This window comes from Oncorhynchus gorbuscha, linkage group LG06, assembly GCF_021184085.1.
Source record: "Oncorhynchus gorbuscha isolate QuinsamMale2020 ecotype Even-year linkage group LG06, OgorEven_v1.0, whole genome shotgun sequence".
Classification (NCBI taxonomy): domain Eukaryota; kingdom Metazoa; phylum Chordata; class Actinopteri; order Salmoniformes; family Salmonidae; genus Oncorhynchus; species Oncorhynchus gorbuscha.
Genome location: NC_060178.1, coordinates 8,604,965 through 8,626,864, shown reverse-complemented (window position 1 = coordinate 8,626,864; position 21,900 = coordinate 8,604,965). Strand labels below are relative to the sequence as shown.

The 21,900-nt window shown below is 41.9% G+C and overlaps 4 non-coding genes across 4 annotated transcripts; all 4 read right to left on the bottom strand.

The window, feature by feature from the left end:
• Positions 1-2,760: 2,760 nt before the first annotated feature.
• Positions 2,761-2,924, bottom strand: LOC124038815. The gene has a single exon (XR_006839417.1). It is a non-coding gene; the product is annotated as a U1 spliceosomal RNA (small nuclear RNA).
• Positions 2,925-5,875: 2,951 nt separating this feature from the next.
• Positions 5,876-6,039, bottom strand: LOC124038804. Its single transcript, XR_006839405.1, has one exon. It is a non-coding gene; the product is annotated as a U1 spliceosomal RNA (small nuclear RNA).
• A 5,857-nt stretch (positions 6,040-11,896) lies between these two features.
• LOC124038887 lies at positions 11,897-12,060 on the bottom strand. Its single transcript, XR_006839488.1, has one exon. It is a non-coding gene; the product is annotated as a U1 spliceosomal RNA (small nuclear RNA).
• An 8,749-nt stretch (positions 12,061-20,809) lies between these two features.
• LOC124038876 lies at positions 20,810-20,973 on the bottom strand. The gene has a single exon (XR_006839477.1). It is a non-coding gene; the product is annotated as a U1 spliceosomal RNA (small nuclear RNA).
• Between the last annotated feature and the right edge of the window lie 927 nt (positions 20,974-21,900).

The following is a 21,900-nucleotide window of genomic DNA, read 5'->3' as shown; positions in this document are numbered from 1 at the left end:
AGCTGAAACTATAATGAATTATTATAAATGCCCCTGAGTACATCCAAAAATATTCTGAAACACACATAAAGCCAAGTGAATGGAATTTGTGATTTTATTTTGCCTTTCTCGTCTCGTGGTTAAAATTCTGCAAAAATATCCCCGTGTACAACATAAAACACCAAATAATGCATGCAGAGCAGAATTATGCCGATACCCACTAATAATCTAAATCCAGAAAAGAGCCGTTAAATTCTACAACCACCTAAAAGGAAGCGATTCCCAAACCTTCCATAACAAAGCCATTACCTACAGAGAGATGAACCTGGAGAAGAGTCCCCTAATCTAAGCAAGCTGGTCATGGGGCTCTGTACACAAACACACCCTACAGAGCCCCAGGACAGCAGCACAATTAGACCCAACCAAATCATGAGAAAACAAAAAGATAATTACTTGACACATTGGAAAGAATTAACAAAAAACAGAGCAAACTAGAATGCTATTTGGCCCAAAACAGAGAGTACACCGTGGCAGAATACCTGACCACCGTGACTGACCCAAATTTAAGGAAAGCTTTGACTATGTACAGATTTAGTGAGCATAGCCTTGCTATTGAGAAAGGCCGCCGTAGACAGACATGGCTCTCAAGAGAAGACAGGCTATGTGCTCACTGCCCACAAAATTAGGTGGAAAATAAGCTGCACTTCCTAACCTCCTGCCCAATGTATGACCATATTAGAGAGACATATTTCCCTCAGATTACACAGATCCACAAAGAATTCGAAAAAAAATCCTATTTTGATAAACTCCCATATCTACTGGGTGAAATTCCACAGTGTGCCATCACAGCAGCAAGATTTGTGACCTGTTGCCACAAGAAAAGGGCAACCAGTGAAGAACAAACACCATTGTAAATACAACCCATATTTATGCTTATTTATTTTCCCTTGTGTACTTTAACCATTTGTACATTGTTACAACACTGTATATATATATATAATATGACATTTGTAATGTATTTATTGTTTTGAAACTTCTGTATGTGTAATGTTTTCTGTTCATTTTTATTGTTTATTCCACTTTTGTATATTATCTACCTCACTTGCTTTGGCAATGTTAACACGTTTCCCATGCCAATAAAGCCCAGTGAATTTAATTTAATTGAGAGAGAGAGAGAGAGAGAGAGAGAGAGAGAGAGAGAGAGAGAGAGAGAGAGAGAGAGAGAGAGAGAGAGAGAGAGAGAGAGAGAGAGAGATGGGATAGGGATAGAGAGAGAGAGGGGTAGAGAGGGACCAGGGATGAGAGGGGGATAGAGAGAGAGGGGGATAGAGAGGGATAGGGGGAGAGAGAGAGAGGATAGGGGGATAGGGGATGAGAGGGATAGGGGGATAGAGAGAGAGAGGGGGATAGAGAGGGATAGTAGGGGAGAGGAGAAGAGGGGATATGGAGAGAGAGAGGGATAGAGAAGAGAAAAGAGAGAGGAGAGAGAGAGAAAGAGATAGAGGAGAGAGAGAGCATTCAGAGAGAGGAGAGAGATTTTCCTTCACATAGAGAGGAGAGACAGAGGGACCCAGAGAGAGGGATAGAGAGAGAGAGAGAGAGAGAGGGATAGAGGGGATAGAGAGAGATAGAGAGAGGGGAGAGAGAGAGAGAGAGAGAGAGAGAGGGATAGAGAGAGATAGAGAGAGAGGAGAGAGAGAGAGAGAGAGAGAGAGAGAGAGAGAGAGAGAGAGAGAGAGAGAGAGAGAGAGAGAGAGAGTAGGGGGGGAGAGAGAGAGGGGGATAGGGGGATAGAGAGAGAGAGGGATAGAGAAAGAGAGAGTGGATAGAGAGAGATTCAAGTTAATGTCCTGTGCACAAGTACAGTACAATTCCTTTCTTGCAAGCTATAAACTCAACATTACAATTATTAATCAATAACAATGTAATACTAACAATTAAAGAAGGTAGAGCAAAAACACACAAATAAAAATAAGAAACAAGCTTGTACACAGCTATGATAATAACACACGTGAATTAACTTGGTATATAGTGGGGTCGGTTTTTAGCATCAGAAACTCCAGGTCGGGTGAACAGGAGCTCAAGATGTTTTCAACTTCGGTAAACCAGGAGTTAGTTGTTAATGAGGAAGCATATACACCTCCCCCTGCTCTTACCAGAAGCACCTGTTCAAAAGCTACAGAAAACTGGAAAAACTGTCTGGTTGAAAAACAAAGACATTCCCAAAAGTTCCTCTGTGATTCAGGCCTTTCTCGGGTTCACAATGTTTATTTGACAAAACAACACACAGCAGCAGAGACGGTAGACCATCTGGAAGAAGTGTGCCTGTTTACAACGGGGACACAGCGCCTCCTACTGTCCAAAATCAGTAAACGTTTACAGCGCCTATTATTCCCACACGGTCTCCAATCCAAGTACTAACCAGTCGCGACCCTGCTAAACTTCATGAGTTTATTACGGTAAAGTATATAAAGTTACTGAGTCTCAAAAACAAGTAAATTGAACCAAATATAGCAGCATACCCTTTTCATTAATTATGCTAAAATTGCCAATTATTTCTATTTTCCACATATTCCTAACATTAGAAAACAACACATGAATCGGATACAGCACCGAGCAAAGCGATGGACATGGATAAACTGTTGATTTTAGGATCTGTAAACAGCAGAGCTACTATAAATATAAGCACCCAAATGATAAAAATAAGCGTGATATATACATATCAATGCTTCGTTTACTTAAAAAACGATGAAACCAGAGGGTTTACTTTCACAATGAAATCAGGGGAGAGCGCGAACGCAGTCCCCCACTACCAGAAATTATGCAATCGAGATTTCCACATTTGAGAAATTCGCAGGGGTCAGCACAGCCGGAGTGCAATGGCTGAGCCTCGCCCTGGGTGAACCGCCTTCTTGATCACGGTGTCTCCCTTGCCAGGTAAGTATGAGTTGTACACGAGTAATGTGGGATAGTGTTTCCCGTGCAAACGTTTTAGCCTAATGGTTATAGCACCACGGCTATTGAGAAAAAAAGCAAATAATTTAAATGAACGTTCAATGTTATTTTGTCTGCCTGTAGATGGAGAGGTGAAAACACGTTTGAACTGTTATTTTACTCGTAAAATATGAGTGTTTTTCCATTTTCCCAGGATGCAATTCTGCATAAATTAGCATAACAAAAACATTTTTATTAAACGTGTCTGATAGCTGAAACTATAATGAATTATTATAAATGCCCCTGAGTACATCCAAAAATATTCTGAAACACACATAAAGCCAAGTGAATGGAATTTGTGATTTTATTTTGCCTTTCTCGTCTCGTGGTTAAAATTCTGCAAAAATATCCCCCGTGTACAACATAAAACACCAAATAATGCATGCAGAGCAGAATTATGCCGATACCCACTAATAATCTAAATCCAGAAAAGAGCCGTTAAATTCTACAACCACCTAAAAGGAAGCGATTCCCAAACCTTCCATAACAAAGCCATTACCTACAGAGAGATGAACCTGGAGAAGAGTCCCTAATCTAAGCAAGCTGGTCATGGGGCTCTGTACACAAACACACCCTACAGAGCCCCAGGACAGCAGCACAATTAGACCCAACCAAATCATGAGAAAACAAAAAGATAATTACTTGACACATTGGAAAGAATTCATAAAAAAACAGAGCAAACTAGAATGCTATTTGGCCCAAAACAGAGAGTACACCGTGGCAGAATACCTGACCACCGTGACTGACCCAAATTTAAGGAAAGCTTTGACTATGTACAGATTTAGTGAGCATAGCCTTGCTATTGAGAAAGGCCGCCGTAGACAGACATGGCTCTCAAGAGAAGACAGGCTATGTGCTCACTGCCCACAAAAATTAGGTGGAAAATAAGCTGCACTTCCTAACCTCCTGCCCAATGTATGACCATATTAGAGAGACATATTTCCCTCAGATTACACAGATCCACAAAGAATTCGAAAAAAAAATCCTATTTTGATAAACTCCCATATCTACTGGGTGAAATTCCACAGTGTGCCATCACAGCAGCAAGATTTGTGACCTGTTGTCACAAGAAAAGGGCAACCAGTGAAGAACAAACACCATTGTAAATACAACCCATATTTATGCTTATTTATTTTCCCTTGTGTACTTTAACCATTTGTACATTGTTACAACACTGTATATATATATATATAATATGACATTTGTAATGTATTTATTGTTTTGAAACTTCTGTATGTGTAATGTTTTCTGTTCATTTTTATTGTCTGTGGAATGGTAATGGTTGACCATGTCTGGAAATGTTTTTTATTCCACTTTTGTATATTATCTACCTCACTTGCTTTGGCAATGTTAACACGTTTCCCATGCCAATAAAGCCCAGTGAATTTAATTTAATGGTTGACCAGAGGAAATGAGAGAGAGAATGAGTAAGAGAGTTGAGAGAGAGAGAAGAGAGAGAGAGAGAGAGAGAGAATGGTTGACCAGAGAGAGAGATGAGGGATAGAGAGGGATAGGTTGATAGAGGAGAGATGGGGGATAGAGAGGGATAGGGGGATAGAGGAAGATGGGGGAGATAGGGATAGGGGGATTGACCAGGGAAATAGAGAGATGATAGAGAGGGATAGAGTAAGATTACAGAACTGTCCTAAGAGAATGAGGGATAAGAGGGGAAGAGACCTCAATCCAGAGAGAGGGATAGAGAGGAGAGCAGGGAGAGAGTAGGATAGAGGAGAGGATAGAGAGAGAAGATAGAGGAGATAATCTGTTAGAGAGGGAGAGGGGATAGATCAGAGAGGGGTTAGAGAGAGAGGGATAGAGAGAGAGAGGGATAGAGAGAGAGAGATAGAGAGAATCATCTGAGAAGGACAGAGAGAGAGAGAAGAGAGAGAGAGAGAGAGAGGGATAGGGGGATAGAGAAGAGATGGGAAGGGGGATAAAGTTAGTAGAGGGATAGAGATCAAGAGAGAGTAAGAGAGAGATTCAAGTTAATGTCCTGTGCACAAGTACAGTACAATTCCTTTCTTGCAAGCTATAAACTCAACATTACAATTATTAATCAATAACAATGTAATACTAACAATTAAAGAAGGTAGAGCAAAAACACACAAATAAAAATAAGAAACAAGCTTGTACACAGCTATGATAATAACACACGTGAATTAACTTGGTATATAGTGGGGTCGGTTTTTAGCATCAGAAACTCCAGGTCGGGTGAACAGGAGCTCAAGATGTTTTCAACTTCGGTAAACCAGGAGTTAGTTGTTAATGAGGAAGCATATACACCTCCCCCTGCTCTTACCAGAAGCACCTGTTCATGGTAAAGCTACAGAAAACTGGAAAAACTGTCTGGTTGAAAAACAAAGACATTCCCAAAAGTTCCTCTGTGATTCAGGCCTTTCTCGGAGTTCACAATGTTTATTTGACAAAACAACACACAGCAGCAGAGACGGTAGACCATCTGGAAGAAGTGTGCCTGTTTACAACGGGGACACAGCGCCTCCTACTGTCCAAAATCAGTAAACGTTTACAGCGCCTATTATTGACACGGTCTCCAATCCAAGTACTAAAGTCGCGACCCTGCTAAACTTCATGAGTTTATTACGGTAAAGTATATAAAGTTACTGAGTCTCAAAAACAAGTAAATTGAACCAAATATAGCAGCATACCCTTTTCATTAATTATGCTAAAATTGCCAATTATTTCTATTTTCCACATATTCCTAACATTAGAAAACAACACATGAATCGGATACAGCACCGAGCAAAATGATGGACATGGATAAATTGTTGATTTTAGGATCTGTAAACACAGAGCTACTAAAAGATAACGTGATATCTAATATCAATGCTTCGTTTAGTTGAAAAACGATGAAACAAAGGGTTTATTTTTTTCACAATGAAATCAGGGGAGAGCGCGAACGCAGTCCCCCACTACCAGAAATTATGCAATCGAGATTTCCACATTTGAGAAATTCGCAGGGGTCAGCACAGCCGGAGTGCAATGGCTGAGCCTCGCCCTGGGTGAACCGCCTTCTTGATCACGGTGTCTCCCTTGCCAGGTAAGTATGAGTTGTTATTTTGTCTGCCTGTAGATGGAGAGGTGAAAACACGTTTGAACTGTTATTTTACTCGTAAAATATGAGTGTTTTTCCATTTTCCCAGGATACAATTCTGCATAAATTAGCATAACAAAAACATTTTTATTAAACGTGTCTGATAGCTGAAACTATAATGAATTATTATAAATGCCCCTGAGTACATCCAAAAATATTCTGAAACACACATAAAGCCAAGTGAATGGAATTTGTGATTTTATTTTGCCTTTCTCGTCTCGTGGTTCTTTTGTCTTCCAGAGAAAAGCCAGACTGCAATTCTACTATAGACCACTAGTGGCCCAGTCCCACACAGCCACCCATGCAGGCACATTGTAACAGGAGTATTGTAATTTCAACCACACCGCCTATTAACAAATTGGTAAACTGAAAGAATGTTATTGTTATAAATAAAAGTCAGTTGCTCCCTGATAATACAAGAGAAGTGTGCAGCCTGTTGGAAAAAAAACTAATGAGCATCTAGCAAGAGTCATCGAAATTGTTAATTAAAAGGTTTAAAAACAAATCTGATAAATGCAACAGTTGGACAATGGATGAAGATACTCCTAACGTTTTACAAGTGGTGGGAAAAGTACCCAATTGTCATACTTGATTAAAAGTAAAAGATACCTTAATAGGAAATGACTCAAGTAAAAGTCAGGATTTAAATATACTCAAGTATCAAAACATTTACATTTACATTTAAGTAATTTAGCAGACGCTCTGAGCGACTTACAAATTGGTGCATTCACCTTATGACATCCAGTGGAACAGTCACTTTACAATAGTGCATCTAAATCTTAAGGGGGGGGGTGAGAAGGATTACTTATCCTATCATAGGTATTCCTTAAAGAGGTGGGGTTTCAGGTGTCTCCGGATGTAAATGTACTTACAAAAATGTACTCAACTATCAAAATAATAATTTCAAATTCCTTTTATTAAGCTAAACTTAATTTACGGATTGCCTGGGGCACACTTCAACACTCAGAAAAGCATCTGTGTTTAGTGAGTCCCCCAGATCAGAGGCAGTAGAGATGACCAGGGATGTTCTCTGTCTAGTGAGTCCTCCAGATCAGAGGCAGTAGGGATGACCAGGGATGTTCTCTGTTTAGTGAGTCCCCCAGATCAGAGGCAGTAGGGATGACCAGGGATGTTCTCTGTTTAGTGAGTCCGCCAGATCAGAGGCAGTAGAGATGACCAGGGATGTTCTCTGTCTAGTGAGTCCTCCAGATCAGAGGCAGTAGGGATGACCAGGGATGTTCTCTGTTTAGTGAGTCCCCCAGATCAGAGGCAGTAGAGATGACCAGGGATGTTCTCTGTTTAGTGAGTCCTCCAGATCAGAGGCAGTAGAGATGACCAGGGATGTTCTCTGTTTAGTGAGTCCGCCAGATCAGAGGCAGTAGGGATGACCAGGGATGTTCTCTGTTTAGTGAGTCCGCCAGATCAGAGGCAGTAGAGATGACCAGGGATGTTTTCTGTCTAGTGAGTCCTCCAGATCAGAGGCAGTAGGGATGACCAGGGATGTTCTCTGTTTAGTGAGTCCCCCAGATCAGAGGCAGTAGAGATGACCAGGGATGTTCTCTGTTTAGTGAGTCCGCCAGATCAGAGGCAGTAGAGATGACCAGGGATGTTCTCTGTTTAGTGAGTCCTCCAGATCAGAGGCAGTAGGGATGACCAGGGATGTTCTCTGTTTAGTGAGTCCCCCATATCAGAGGCAGTAGAGATGACCAGGGATGTTCTCTGTCTAGTGAGTCCTCCAGATCAGAGGCAGTAGGGATGACCAGGGATGTTCTCTGTTTAGTGAGTCCTCCAGATCAGAGGCAGTAGGGATGACCAGGGATGTTCTCTGTTTAGTGAGTCCTCCAGATCAGAGGCAGTAGGGATGACCAGGGATGTTCTCTGTTTAGTGAGTCCCCCATATCAGAGGCAGTAGAGATGACCAGGGATGTTCTCTGTTTAGTGAGTCCTCCATATCAGAGGCAGTAGAGATGACCAAGGATGTTCTCTGTTTAGTGAGTCTGCCAGATCAGAGGCAGTAGAGATGACCAGGGATGTTCTCTGTTTAGTGAGTCCTCCAGATCAGAGGCAGTAGGGATGACCAGGGATGTTCTCTGTTTAGTGAGTCCCCCAGATCAGAGGCAGTAGGGATGACCAGGGATGTTCTCTGTTTAGTGAGTCCTCCAGATCAGATGCAGTAGGGATGACCAGGGATGTTCTCTGTTTAGTGAGTCCTCCAGATCAGAGGCAGTAGGGATGACCAGGGATGTTCTCTGTTTAGTGAGTCCCCCATATCACCGTCTTTTCAGCTAGCCATCAGGATACTAGGAAGAGGAGGCCTTGTAGCCCGTATTTTCATCCTAGCCATCAGGATACTAGGAAGAGGAGGCCGTGTAGCCCGTCTTTTCAGTCTAGCTTGGAGTCCTCCTTTCCTTAATCTGCTTTGGTCACCGGAGTTGCCTTAGGTCATCTTGGCCAGGAGCAACAGGTAAGCCCGCTGTGCAGAGAAAAAAAGGACTGGAAGGATTAGTTGTCTAAGTAGCTGTTCATTCTTAGCCTTGTTACCAGTCAGTTTGTGATAACAAACTCCCTGTTCTCAGTGTCATATGCCAAACATGCAGTACGACAGGAGTCTCATTTCATAAAAGTGCCTTTGTTTCCACATTTCCACTCCTCCGTTACCTTTTGATATTTTTCAAAAGCAGGTAGCCTAGTGGTTAGAGCGTTGGACTAGTAACCGGAAGGTTGCAAGTTCAAACCCCCGAGCTGACAAGGTACAAATCTGTCGTTCTGCCCCTAAACAGGCAGTTAACCCACTGTTCCTAGGCCGTCATTGAAAATAAGAATTTTTTCTTAACTGGCTTGCCTAGTTAAATAAAGGTAAAATTAAAACAATATGAGGGGAGGACGGAGGAAAGGACTCAAGCTAAAACCAATTGAGCTCCTACCACAGGAAGTGGAACGTCAAGCAGATCTGGAGCCCGGGTATGGGCGAGGTTTGAGCCCGGGTATGGGCGAGGTTTGAACCCGGGTATGGGTGAGGTTTGAGCCCGGGTATGGGCGAGGGGACGGTCGTAAAGTTACATCGACACATGGAATAAAAAAAATGTGCCTGTATTGTGACCAAATTTCCCGGTCCTTTTCTTTATGCAAATCATTTTCAGTTATTCTTTCAAAATATGATTAATTTATTATAAGGATATTGATGTAATCAGTCAACGGTGCCACCTGTCAATACTTTTAGAGGGGAAAATGTATTATTTATATACACTGCTCAAATAAATAAAGGGAACACTTAAACAACACAATGTAACTCCAAGTCAATCACACTTCTGTGAAATCAAACTGTCCACTCAAGAAGCAACACTGATTGATAATACATTTCATGCTGTTTCATGCTGTTGTGCAAATGGAATAGAGAACAGGTGGAAATTATAGGCATTTAGCAAGACATCCCCCAATAAAGGAGTGGTTCTGCAGGTGGTGACCAGACCACTTCTCAGTTCCTATGCTTCCTGGCTGATGTTTTGGTCACTTTTGAATGCTGGCAGTGCTTTCACTCTAGTGGTAGCATGAGACGGAGTCTTACAACCCACACAAGTGGCTCAGATAGTGCAGCTCATCCAGGATGGCACATCAATGCGAGCTGTGGCAAGAAGGTTTGCTGTGTCTGTCAACGTAGTGTCCAGAGCATGGAGGCGCTACCAGGAGACAGGCCAGTACATCAGGAGACGTGGAGGAGGCCGTAGGAGGGCAACAACCCAGCAGCAGGACCGCTACCTCCACCTTTGTAAGTCGCTCTGGATAAGAGCGTCTGGTCTGCTAAATGACTTAAATGTAAATGTAAATGTACAAGGAGGAGCAGGAGGAGCACTGCCAGAGCCCTGCAAAATGACCTCCAGTAGGCCACAAATGTGCATGTGTCTGCTCAAACGGTCAGAAACAGACTCAATGAGGGTGGTATGAGGGCCCGACATCCACTGGTGGGGGTTGTGCTTACAGCCCAACACCGTGCAGGAAGTTTGGCATTTGCCAGAGAACACCAAGATTGGCAAATTCGCCACAGGCGCCCTGTGCTTTTCACAGATGAAAGCAGGTTCACACTGAGCACATGACAGACGTGACAGAGTCTAGAGACGCTGTAGAGAACATCCTCCAGCATGACCGGTTTGGCGGTGGGTCAGTCATGGTGTGAGGTGGCATTTCTTTGGGTGGCCGCACAGCCCTCCATGTGCTCACCAGAGGTAGCCTGACTGCCATTAGGTACCGAGATGAGATCCTCAGACCCCTTGTGAGACCATATGCTGGTGCGGTTGGCCCTGGGTTCCTCGTAATGCAAGACAATGCTAGACCTCATGTGGCTGGAGTGTGTCAGCAGTTCCTGCAAGAGGAAGGCATTGATGCTATCGACTGGCCCGCCCGTTCCCCAGACCTGAATCCAATTGAGCACATCTGGGACATCATGTCTCGCTTTAGTCCAGGTCTGGGAGGAGATCCCTCAGGAGACCATCCGCCACCTCATCAGGAGCATGCCCAGGTGTTGTAGGGAGGTCATACAGGCACGTGGAGGCCACACACACACTACGCCTCATTTTGACTTGTTTTAAGGACATTACATCAAAGTTGGATCAGTCTGTAGTGTGGTTTTCCACTTTAATTTTGATTGTCACTCCAAATCCAGACTTCCATGGGTTGATACATTTGATTTCCATTGATAATTTTTGCGTGATTTTGTTGTCAGCACATTCAACTATGTAAAGAAAAAAGTATTTAATACGAATATTTAATTCATTCAGATCTAGGATGTGTTCTTTTAGTGTTCCCTTTATTTTTTTTGAGCAGTGTAGTTTCACTGTCCAGATCGGTCTACACAAATATCCAGACACAATTGCGTCTGACTCCCTCTGGAGGTAGGCAGGAAATCACCCGCGGGCTGTTAGTTGAGGAACCCTGTTATACTGGCATCTGAGACCGGATATAAGAGCTGCTGCAGTGGTGTCAGGCTGACATCTGTTTCCAGAGGCGTCTATTCGTGGATGCCAAAGGGAAGACAGGCTTCCCAATTTAAAAAATAAATAAAATAATGTATATCTTTCGTCTCTCCGTGTTTCATAATTTCCCTTGAATTCGCAAGAGGCTGAATGTATATCTCAAAGGAGAAAGCATCCGAGCGAGTGAAACTGCGTCCCTTTGTCTCTATACGTGTCGGTAGGCCATTTATCTGATGCTTTCTGATCCAACCATTATTACATATATTGTTGTGCCCCTGGCCTGAGATGATGGAAGTTAAATATATAGCTAGATGTAGAAGGCTAATTATGTTAACTGGCTAACGTTGCCCATTAAAGGAAGTTTAGCGAGCAATAATTTTAAAGGAAGGTTAGCGAGCAAGCATTTTATACAGGTAGCCTAGGACAACAACAAATACAAGTGTGTACTGTATGACAGAGTGACAGACCGTTTTGTCAACATGAAAGAGAGGAGGATGGCATTGGTGTTTCTCAACAAGTAGGGTGAGTCAACATGTTTCCCACTTGCACGAACACGCACACAAATCAGAAACATGGACAGCCACATCACATCATATTTTGGCGTACGGTGATTGGACTAAATCGTTTTTGGTCTCTTTTAGTTGTCACTGTATTAGACTAAGCAGAGGTGATTTGCTGAATATTTTTCACATATTTCTAACAGCACGTGAATCGGATACAGCACCGAGCAAAGCGATGGACATGGATAAACTCTGTTGATTGTAGGATCTGTAAACAGCATCACCAAATTGTAAATAAGGTAGATACCTACATGTCAAAGCATCGTTTTCTTTCACAATGAAATCAGGGGAGAGCGCGAACGCAGTCCCCCACTACCAGAAATTATGCAATCGAGATTTCCACATTTGAGAAATTCGCAGGGGTCAGCACAGCCGGAGTGCAATGGCTGAGCCTCGCCCTGGGTGAACCGCCTTCTTGATCACGGTGTCTCCCTTGCCAGGTAAGTATGAGTTGTACATGAGTAATGTGGGATAGTGCTTCCCGTGCAAACGTTTTAGTTTAATGGTTTTAGCACCACGGCTATTGAGAAAAAAAGCAAATAATTTAAATGAACGTTCAGTGTTATTTTGTCTGCCTGTAGATGGAGAGGTGAAAACACGTTTGAAATGTTAGTTTACTCGTAAAATATGAGTTTTTCCATTTTCCCAGGATGCAATTCTGCATAAATTAGCATAACAACAACATTTATATTAAACGTGTCTGATAGCTGAAACTATAACAAATTATTAGAAATGTCCGAAACTGTTCTGAAACACACATAAAGCCAAGTGAATGGAATTTGTGATTTTATTTTGCATTTCTCCTCTCGTGGTTCTTTTGTCTTCCAGAGAAAAGCCAGACTGCAATTCTACTATAGACCACTAGTGGCCACCCTCCCAGTCCCACACAGCCACCCATGCAGGCACATTGAAACAGGGAGCGCTGATGCAGTTAGAATAACAAGAGTATTGTAATTTCAACCACACCGCCTCTTAATTAACAAATTAATAAACTGAAAGAATGTTACTGTCAGCTGTTCCCTGATAATATACAAGAGAAGTGTGCAGCCTGCTGGGAAAAAACGTATCTAGCAAGAGTCATCGAAATTGTTAAAAGGTTTATAAACAATTCTGATAAATACAACAGTTGGACAATGGATGAAGATACTCCTAACGTTTTACAAGTGGTGGGAAAAGTACCCAATTGTCATACTTGTTTAAAAGTAAAGACACCTTAATAGGAAATGACTCAAGTAAAAGTCAGGATTTAAATATACTCAAGTATCAAAAGTAAATGTAATTGCAAAAATGTACTCAACTATCAAAATAATAATTTCAAATTCCTTATATTAAGCTGAACTTAATTTACAGATTGCCTGGGGCACACTTCAACACTCAGACATTATTCAGAAACAAAGCATCTGTGTTTAGTGAGTCTCCCAGATCAGAGGCAGTAGAGGTGACCAGGGATGTTCTCTTGTTAAGTGCGTGAATTGGACCATTTCTGTCGATTGGACAATAGCCATGGGAAGAGGAGGCCGTGTAGCCAATCTTTTCAGCCTAGCCATCAGGATACTAGGAAGAGGAGGTCGTGTAGCCCGTCTTTTCAGCTAGCCATCAGGATACTAGGAAGAGGAGGCCGTGTAGCCCGTCTTTTCAGCTAGCCATCAGGATACTAGGAAGAGGAGGCCTTGTAAGCCCGTCTTTTCAGCCTAGCCATCAGGATACTAGGAAGAGGAGGCCTTGTAGCCCGTCTTTTCAGTCTAGCCATCAGGATACTAGGAAGAGGAGGCCTTGTAGCCCATCTTTTCAGCCTAGCCATCAGGATACTAGGAAGAGGAGGCCTTGTAGCCCGTCTTTTCAGTCTAGCCATCAGGATACTAGGAAGAGGAGGCCGTGTAGCCCGTCTTTTCAGTATAGCCATCAGGATACTAGGAAGAGGAGGCCGTGTAGCCCGTCTTTTCAGTATAGCCATCAGGATACTAGGAAGAGGAGGCCGTGTAGCCCGTCTTTTCAGCCTAGCCATCAGGATACTAGGAAGAGGAGGGCCATTTATTTTCAGTCTAGCCATCAGATACTAGGAAGAGGAGGCCTTGTAGCCAGTCTTTTCCGTCATAGCCCATCTTTTCAGTCTAGCCATCAGGATACTAGGAAGAGGAGGCCTTGTAGCCCGTCTTTTCAGCTGGCCATCAGGATACTAGGAAGAGGAGGCCGAGGAGGCCGTGTAGCCCGTATTTTCAGTCTAGCCATCAGAATACTAGGAAGAGGAGGCCTTGTAGCCAGTCTTTTCAGCTGGCCATCAGGATACTAGGAAGAGGAGGCCTTGTAGCCCGTCTTTTCAGCTAGCCATCAGGATACTAGGAAGAGGAGGCCGTGTAGCCCGTCTTTTCAGTCGGTGTTGCCTTCGGTCATCTTGGCCAGGAGCAACAGGTACGCTAGCTGGTCATGGAACAAAGGAGGGAATGCAGTATTCCATATCTGAGGAGGCTGAGAGAGATATTTGTGTAGCTTCCGATTCATTATCCAGAAGTGTTTATCGGTCGTAGGAGATTATTGCACAAACCATCTGAGCAAACAAAGTACTAATGAATGCTTTTAATAGCAATAAAAAAGTCAAGTCGAGCAGCAATGAATCCTTCAGAATTAATATGAGGGGTATACTAGTTACCTGGTTTGAGGAGTTAGCCAAGTAAACTATATATACTGTAACTGCTGTTATGGTGAAGTGGAAACATCTAGGAGCAACAACGGCTCAACCGCGACGTGGTAGGCCACACAAACTCACAGAAAGGGAACGTTGAGTGCTGAAGCGCATAGTGCACACAAATTGTCTCACATCGGTTGCAACACTCACTACGAGTTCCAAACTGCCTCTGGAAGCAAAGTCAGCACAAAAACTGTTCATCAACAATAACTGTTCGTCAAGAGCTTCATGAAATGGGTTTCCATGGCCGAACAGCCGCACACAAGCCTAAGATCACCATGCGCAATGCCAAGCATCTGCTGAAGTGGTGTAAAGCTCCCTGCCGTTGGACTCTGGAGCAGTGGAAACACGGTCTCTGGAGGGAAAAATCACGCTTCACCATCTAGCAGTCTGATGGACTAATCTGGTTTTGACTGATGCTAGGAGAATGCTACACCCCAATGAATAATGCCAACTGTAAAGTTTGGTGGAGGAATAATTGGTCTGTGGCTGTTTTTCATGGTTCCGGCTAGGCCCCTTAGTTCCAGCCTTATGGATGTGACATTTCCACACAAAATGTCTTAGAGAATTGGCTTATCAGGCATAAATAAACATGTTAACGTGTATATTTGTAAAAACCTGTCGGGGAAGTGTAGACACAAAATTACAATGTTCTAAGCAATATCACTTTGAAGTAACAGAACAACAAATCTTGTGACGTAAATGGACAGGCATTTTTGGGAGAACGTACACATCAGCAAAAGTCTGTGAATCTCAAATGGTAAAATATGAATAGCCACTTTGAAAGTAAGGCTTGTCTACACACAAAAACCACAATGATGAACATTGTGATATATACTTCAGAGAGGAAAATGTACTGTTGTGGATGTGACAGCCTCCGTTACAGAAGTGACACTGTGCAAAATGACTGTTTATATATTATAAAGATTTCTTCACCGAACTTCATCATACTTTTGTTGTCATCTGAAAATGCAGTGTACCTCAAAGAACCAAGAAATCACTAGTATCGTGAATAGTTATTGTATATGCTATCAAAAGTCTTAACCAAACATGAATGCACAAATGTGCTAAAAAAATGTATATTCATTGCGAATTAGAGTGCTGCATACCTCAACAATTATATGAATATTTGCAATTTGGTGACAGGGTCCCAGAAAACAGACAACAAATGACACTGCACAATTTACAATATTTTAGTCATTTCATTCAAGATCATTTATGACTGTTTTATTTCTAATATTAAATGCTATTATCAAATCACCTACTGAGTAACAGAATAAACAAACAGAAACTCAAACTCAATTCAAAGTATTTTTAAACATTTTATAAAGTCAGGTTTTGTGTTAATCTCACACATTTTAATCTGCAGCAGAGGCTCTATGAAAATGGTACTTCCTCCCACTGTTGTCCACAAAACAACACAGGGACTGAACAACTTGACCTGCAGCCACCTAGGCCTGGTCGTCCTTGGCTGGCGAGATATACACACATCCTGTGTAGTCGTCTCTCCTCAAGAACTGCATCAGAGTCGGTCTTTATCTGCTACCAGTCCTACAAACTGCCTGTATATACACAGAGTATACCAAACATTATGAACACCTTCATAATTGAGTTGAGAAATAAAAGGGGCTGTGTGATAAGCACATCAAAGATGATTAACGATAAGTAATTATAAAAAAGGCACTTCAACAAGCCCATTTCACACCATAGCCTTCTGAATTTGCAAGATAACTTTTTTTCATTTTTTATTTTGGCACAAATTAAATTGTGCCACTGACTCGCCCATGTGTTGACGTTTCAGCATGGTCTCAATGAAGAGTTCGCTGTTCGACTAGCCACGTGCAACATGCATGAGCAGTCACAAACCTGATAAAGTTAGCTGCAGGCGGACAAGCAATATCCGCCTTCGTAGTACGGATGAAGCCTGATCTGGAATTTGAAGCTAACTGAATGAAGCTGGCTAGCTTCATAAAAACCTGACTAGATCTAGCTAGCTTTGTAGTATAGACGGGTTGGTTGTTTAGCCACAAAACCGACACGTGTGCAACTATGGGGCAAAACAGATGGGTTTTGGCTTTGACAACACGTAAACTATATTTAGTCTCCCAAAATGTTTGAAAACATAAATATAGTTGCACAATGAGAACTTGTCTCTCAAATACATATTTACTGTTGTTGGTTAGCTAGCAAATGTTTTTTGCCATATTAGCATAGACATGAAATCAGTCAAAACACCTCAAAACAAGACACAGAATAAATAACAAGCTACAACAAGCTGAAACCAGCCACCTCCAAGTCCCCACATGGAATCTTATTGTCATTGTTGTTAGCTATCTGACCGTTCAGAATCCAAACAACGCACGCCTTCCGAGACACATCGATGCATCATGTTTGTGACGTAAAAATCGGCCATCCCATCTATACCAACACAGAGTTTACTGTCTGTGATAGCACACTCTGGCTACACTAACAGGTAGCTAGATAGCTAGCAGTAAGTGGCTTGCACACCTACATTTTCAGTCGAAAAAAAGTTTGGGGTTTACCATTCAAATAATTATCTAATGTTATAAAACGCCATATGAATTAAACAATACATCTTTGAAGGAATTTACCTTTGTAAATAAAGAGAAATCTTCTCGCCTTTATCAGCTGTGCTGTGGGGTACACACTCTTTTCACGGCACTTTGATGAAAAAGCCATTTTCGTAACAGGTTAGAAGAGCATTTTCGCTAACCCTAAACCTTTTCCTAATCTTAACCTCAGTCTCCTAACCTGCTACAAAACAAGTCGCTTCGGAATCGAAGTGGCATGAAAAGAACGTTTCCCCAGCTGTGACGTGCTAATAACAAAACACATTGAGCCGCTTCCGTAAACACTTGGTTTGCGTCCTCTCTTTGATACTTGGCTCATCGTGCTCTAGTGACTCCTTGTGGCGGGCCAGGCACCTGCAAGCTGACTTCCGGTTGTCAGTTGAGTAGTGTTTCCTCTTTGGAACACACTTTTTGGTCTAAAAGTTCCAGGCTGTGTCACAACCGGCTGTGATTGGGAGTCCCATAGGGCAGAGCACAATTGGCCCAGCGACGTCCGGGTCTGGCCGGTGTAGGCCGTCACTGTAAATAAGAATTTGTTCTTAACTGACTTGCCTAGTTAAATAAAAGTTTAAATTATTAAAAAAAAAAAAAAATGTACTTGTTACCAGGGTTACACATGTTGTGTGTCCCAAATGGCACCCTATTCCCTATGGGTCCTGGTCCAATGTAGTGCACTACATAGGGAATAGGGTGCCATTTGGGATGCAATCACCTAGTTAAGTTTCTTTACTGTTCTACGGTATCTCATCCACTTAATAAGGCTTACATATCTTGCACTACACAACTCATATGTATATTTCTATACTGTTCTATGGTATCTTAGTCCGGTTGGCTCTGACATTGTTCGTACATATGTTTATAGTCTTAATTCATTCCTACTTATATTTGTGTGTATATGTTGTGTAATTTGTTTGTTATTACGGCACTGTCGGAGCTAGAAACACGAGCATTTCGCTACACTCGCAATAACATCTGTTAATCACGTGTATGTGACCAATAACATTTGATTTGAAAAAGGTTAAATAAATAAATATATATTTGTTAGCTGCATACATTCCCTTTGGATGGTAGAAATAATATAAAAACGACTCATCACCATCTGCCGGCCTTTGGGTAGGCTGGGGGGTTGGGTAGACTACTCCCATATAAATGTGTATCCTCAAGAGAAACTTACCCAAACATTGCATTTCCCGGGCTAGGTCTACTCTTGCCATTCAGTATACTCAGTCTCTACAAGAAACGTTTTAATGTACATAAAATACCATATTTTAAGTTTTGTAACTTACTTGGTTCATGATCTTGTGTTAGAATTAACCAGTGCACTCCATCTTTAGCTTTCTCTTTGCAAACTTCCAAATCTACTGCATGCATAACCGATGTGAAATGGCTAGCTCGTTAGCGGTAGTGCGCGCTAATAGCGCTTCGATCGGTGACGTCACTCGCTCTGAGACCTTGAAGTAGTTGTTCCCCTTGCTCTGCAAGGGCCGTGGCTTTTGTGGAGCGATAGGTAACGATGCTTCGAGGGTGACTGTTGAGAGATGTGTGCACAGGGTTCCTGGTTCGAGGCCAGGTAGGGGGGGCGAGGAGAGGGACGGAAGCAAAACAGTTACACATGCTCAAGTTTATTAGTCGCAGTTTGTTATCAAAACGGCAGGTTTAGACAATATTCCACATAAATAATACCATTGTGTAGATGAATGACATCAGCAAGTTGTGAGTTACATTTATAGCAATCCAAGTGAGATTTAAGTCAAGTGGATTTTGTTTTGGGCATGTGCGTTGCTAGAACAACTCCTCGAACAAGGATAGGGGAGAGAGAGAGAGAGAATTCTGCAAAAATATCCTCAGTGTACAACGTAGAACACCAAATAATGCATGCAGAGCAGAATTATGCCGATACCCACTAATTATCCAAATCCAGAAAAGAGCCGTTAAATTCTACAACCACCTAAAAGGAAGCGATTCCCAAACCTTCCATAACAAAGCCATTACCTACAGGGAGATGAACCTGGAGAAGAGTCCCCTAATCTAAGCAAGCTGGTCATGGGGCTCTGTACACAAACACACCCTACAGAGCCTCAGGACAGCAGCACAATTAGACCCAACCAAATCACGAGAAAAAAAAGATACCTACATGACACATTGGAAAGAATTAACAAAAAAACAGAGCAAACTAGAATGCTATTTGGCCCTACACAGAGAGTACACCGTGGCAGAATACCTGACCACCGTGACTGACCCAAACTTAAGGAAAGCTTTGACTATGTACAGATTTAGTGAGCATAGCCTTGCTATTGAGAAAGGCCGCCGTAGACAGACATGGCTCTCAAGAGAAGACAGGCTATGTGCTCACTGCCCACAACATTAGGTGGAAAATTAGCTGCACTTCCTAACCTCCTGCCCAATGTATTACCATATTAGAGAGACATATTTCCCTCAGATTACACAGATCCACAAAGAATTCGAAAAAAAATCCTATTTTGATAAACTCCCATATCTACTGGGTGAAATTCCACAGTGTGCCATCACAGCAGCAAGATTTGTGACCTGTTGCCTCAAGAAAAGGGCAACCAGTGAAGAACAAACACCATTGTAAATACAACCCATATTTATGCTTACTTATTTTCCCTTGTGTACTTTAACCATTTGTACATTGTTACAACACTGTGTATATATAATATGACATTTGTAATGTCTATATTGTTTTGAAACTTCTGTATGTGTAATGTTTTCTGTTAATTTTTATAGTTTATTCCACTTTTCTATATTATCTACCTCACTTGCTTTGGCAATGTTAACACGTTTCCCATGCCAATAAAGCCCAGTGAATTTAATTTAATTGAGAGAGAGAGAGAGAGAGAGAGAGAGAGAGAGAGAGAGAGAGAGGGTGAGAGAGGGGGGATAGAGAGAAAGAGAGGGGATAGAGAGAGAGAGGGGGATAGGGGGATAGAGAGATGGATAGAGGGATATCTATGCCATTTAGCAGACGCTTTTATCCAAAGCGACTTACAGTCATGTGTGCATACATTCTACGTATGGGTGGTCCCGGGAATCGAACCCACTACCCTGGCGTTACAAGCGCCATGCTGTACCAACTGAGCTACAGAAGGACCACAGAGGACCATAGAGAGAGAGGGGGGTAGAGAGAGAGAGGGATAGAGAGAGAGGGGGATAGAGAGAGAGAGGGATAGAGAGAGAGGGATAGAGAGAGAGGGGGATAGAGAGAGGGGAGAGAGAGAGAGAGGGGGATAGGGGGATAGAGAGAGAGAAGGGGATAGGGGGATAGAGAGAGGGATAGAGAAAGAGAGAGGGGATAGAGAGAGATAGAGAGAGATTCAAGTTAATGTCCTGTGCACAAGTACAGTACAATTCCTTTCTTGCAAGCTATAAACCCAACGTTACAATAATTAATCAATAACAAAACAACACACTGCAGCAGAGACGGTAGACCATCTGGCAGAAGTGTGCCTGTTTTTACAACCGGGACACAGCGCCTCCTACTGGCCAAAATCAGTAAACGTTTACAGCGCCTATTATTCCCACACGGTCTCCAATTCAAGTACTAACCAGTCCCTGCTAAACTTTATGAGTTTATTACGGTAAAGTATATAAAGTTACTGAGTCTCAAAAACAAGTAAATTGAACCAAATATAGCAGCATACCCTTTTCATTAATTATGCTAAAATTGCCAATTATTTCTATTTTCCACATATTCCTAACATTAGAAAACAACACATGAATCGGATACAGCACCGAGCAAAGCGATGGACATGGATAAACCCTGTTGATTTTAGGATCTGTAAACAGCAGACCTACTGCAAATATAAGCACCCAAAGGATAAGAAATATGCGTGATATCTACATATCAATGCTTCGTTTACTTAAAAAACGATGAACCAGAGGGTTTACTTTCACAATGAAATCAGGGGAGAGCGCGAACGCAGTCCCCCACTACCAGAAATTATGCAATCGAGATTTCCACATTTGAGAAATTCGCAGGGGTCAGCACAGCCGGAGTGCAATGGCTGAGCCTCGCCCTGGGTGAACCGCCTTCTTGATCACGGTGTCTCCCTTGCCAGGTAAGTATGAGTTGTACATGAGTAATGTGGGATAGTGTTTCCCGTGCAAACGTGTTAGTCTAATGGTTATAGCACCACAGCTATTGAGAAAAAAAGCAAATAATTTAAATGAACGTTCAGTGTTATTTCGTCTGCCTGTAGATGGAGAGGTGAAAACACGTTTGAATTGTTATTTTACTCGTAAAATATGAGTGTTTTTCCATTTTCCCAGGATGCAATTCTGCAGAATTTAGCATAACAAAAACATTTTTATTAAACGTGTCTGATAGCTGAAACTATCATGAATTATTATAAATGCCCCTGAGTACATCCAAAAATATTCTGAAACACACATAAAGCCAAGTGAATGGAATTTGTGATTTTATTTTGCCTTTCTCGTCTCGTGGTTAAAACCAGACTGCAATTCTACTATAGACCACTAGTGGCCACCCTCCCCAGTCCCTCACAGCCACCCATGCAGGCACATTGAAACAGGGAGCGCTGATGCAGTTAGAATAACATTATTATAAATTATATTAGTATTGTATTTCCACCACACCACCTCTTAATTAACAAATTAATAATAATAATAATAATAATAATTAAGAATGTTACTGTCAGCTGTTCCCTGATAATACAAGAGAAGTGTGGACTGCTGAAAAAAACGAAGAAAAAAAAACGAATGAGCATTGATCAAGAGTCATCAAAATTGTTAAAAGGTTAAAAAAACAACTAATCTGATAAATGCAACAGTTTGACAATGGATGAAGATACTCCTAACGTTTTACAAGTGGTGGGAAAAGTACCCAATTGTCATACTTGAGTAAATGTTCAGATACTTTAATAGGAAATGACTCAAGTGAAAGTGAGTCACTCAGTGAAATACTTCTTGAGGATTTAAATATACTCAAGTATCAAAATTAAATGTAATTGCAAATATGTACTTAATTATCAGA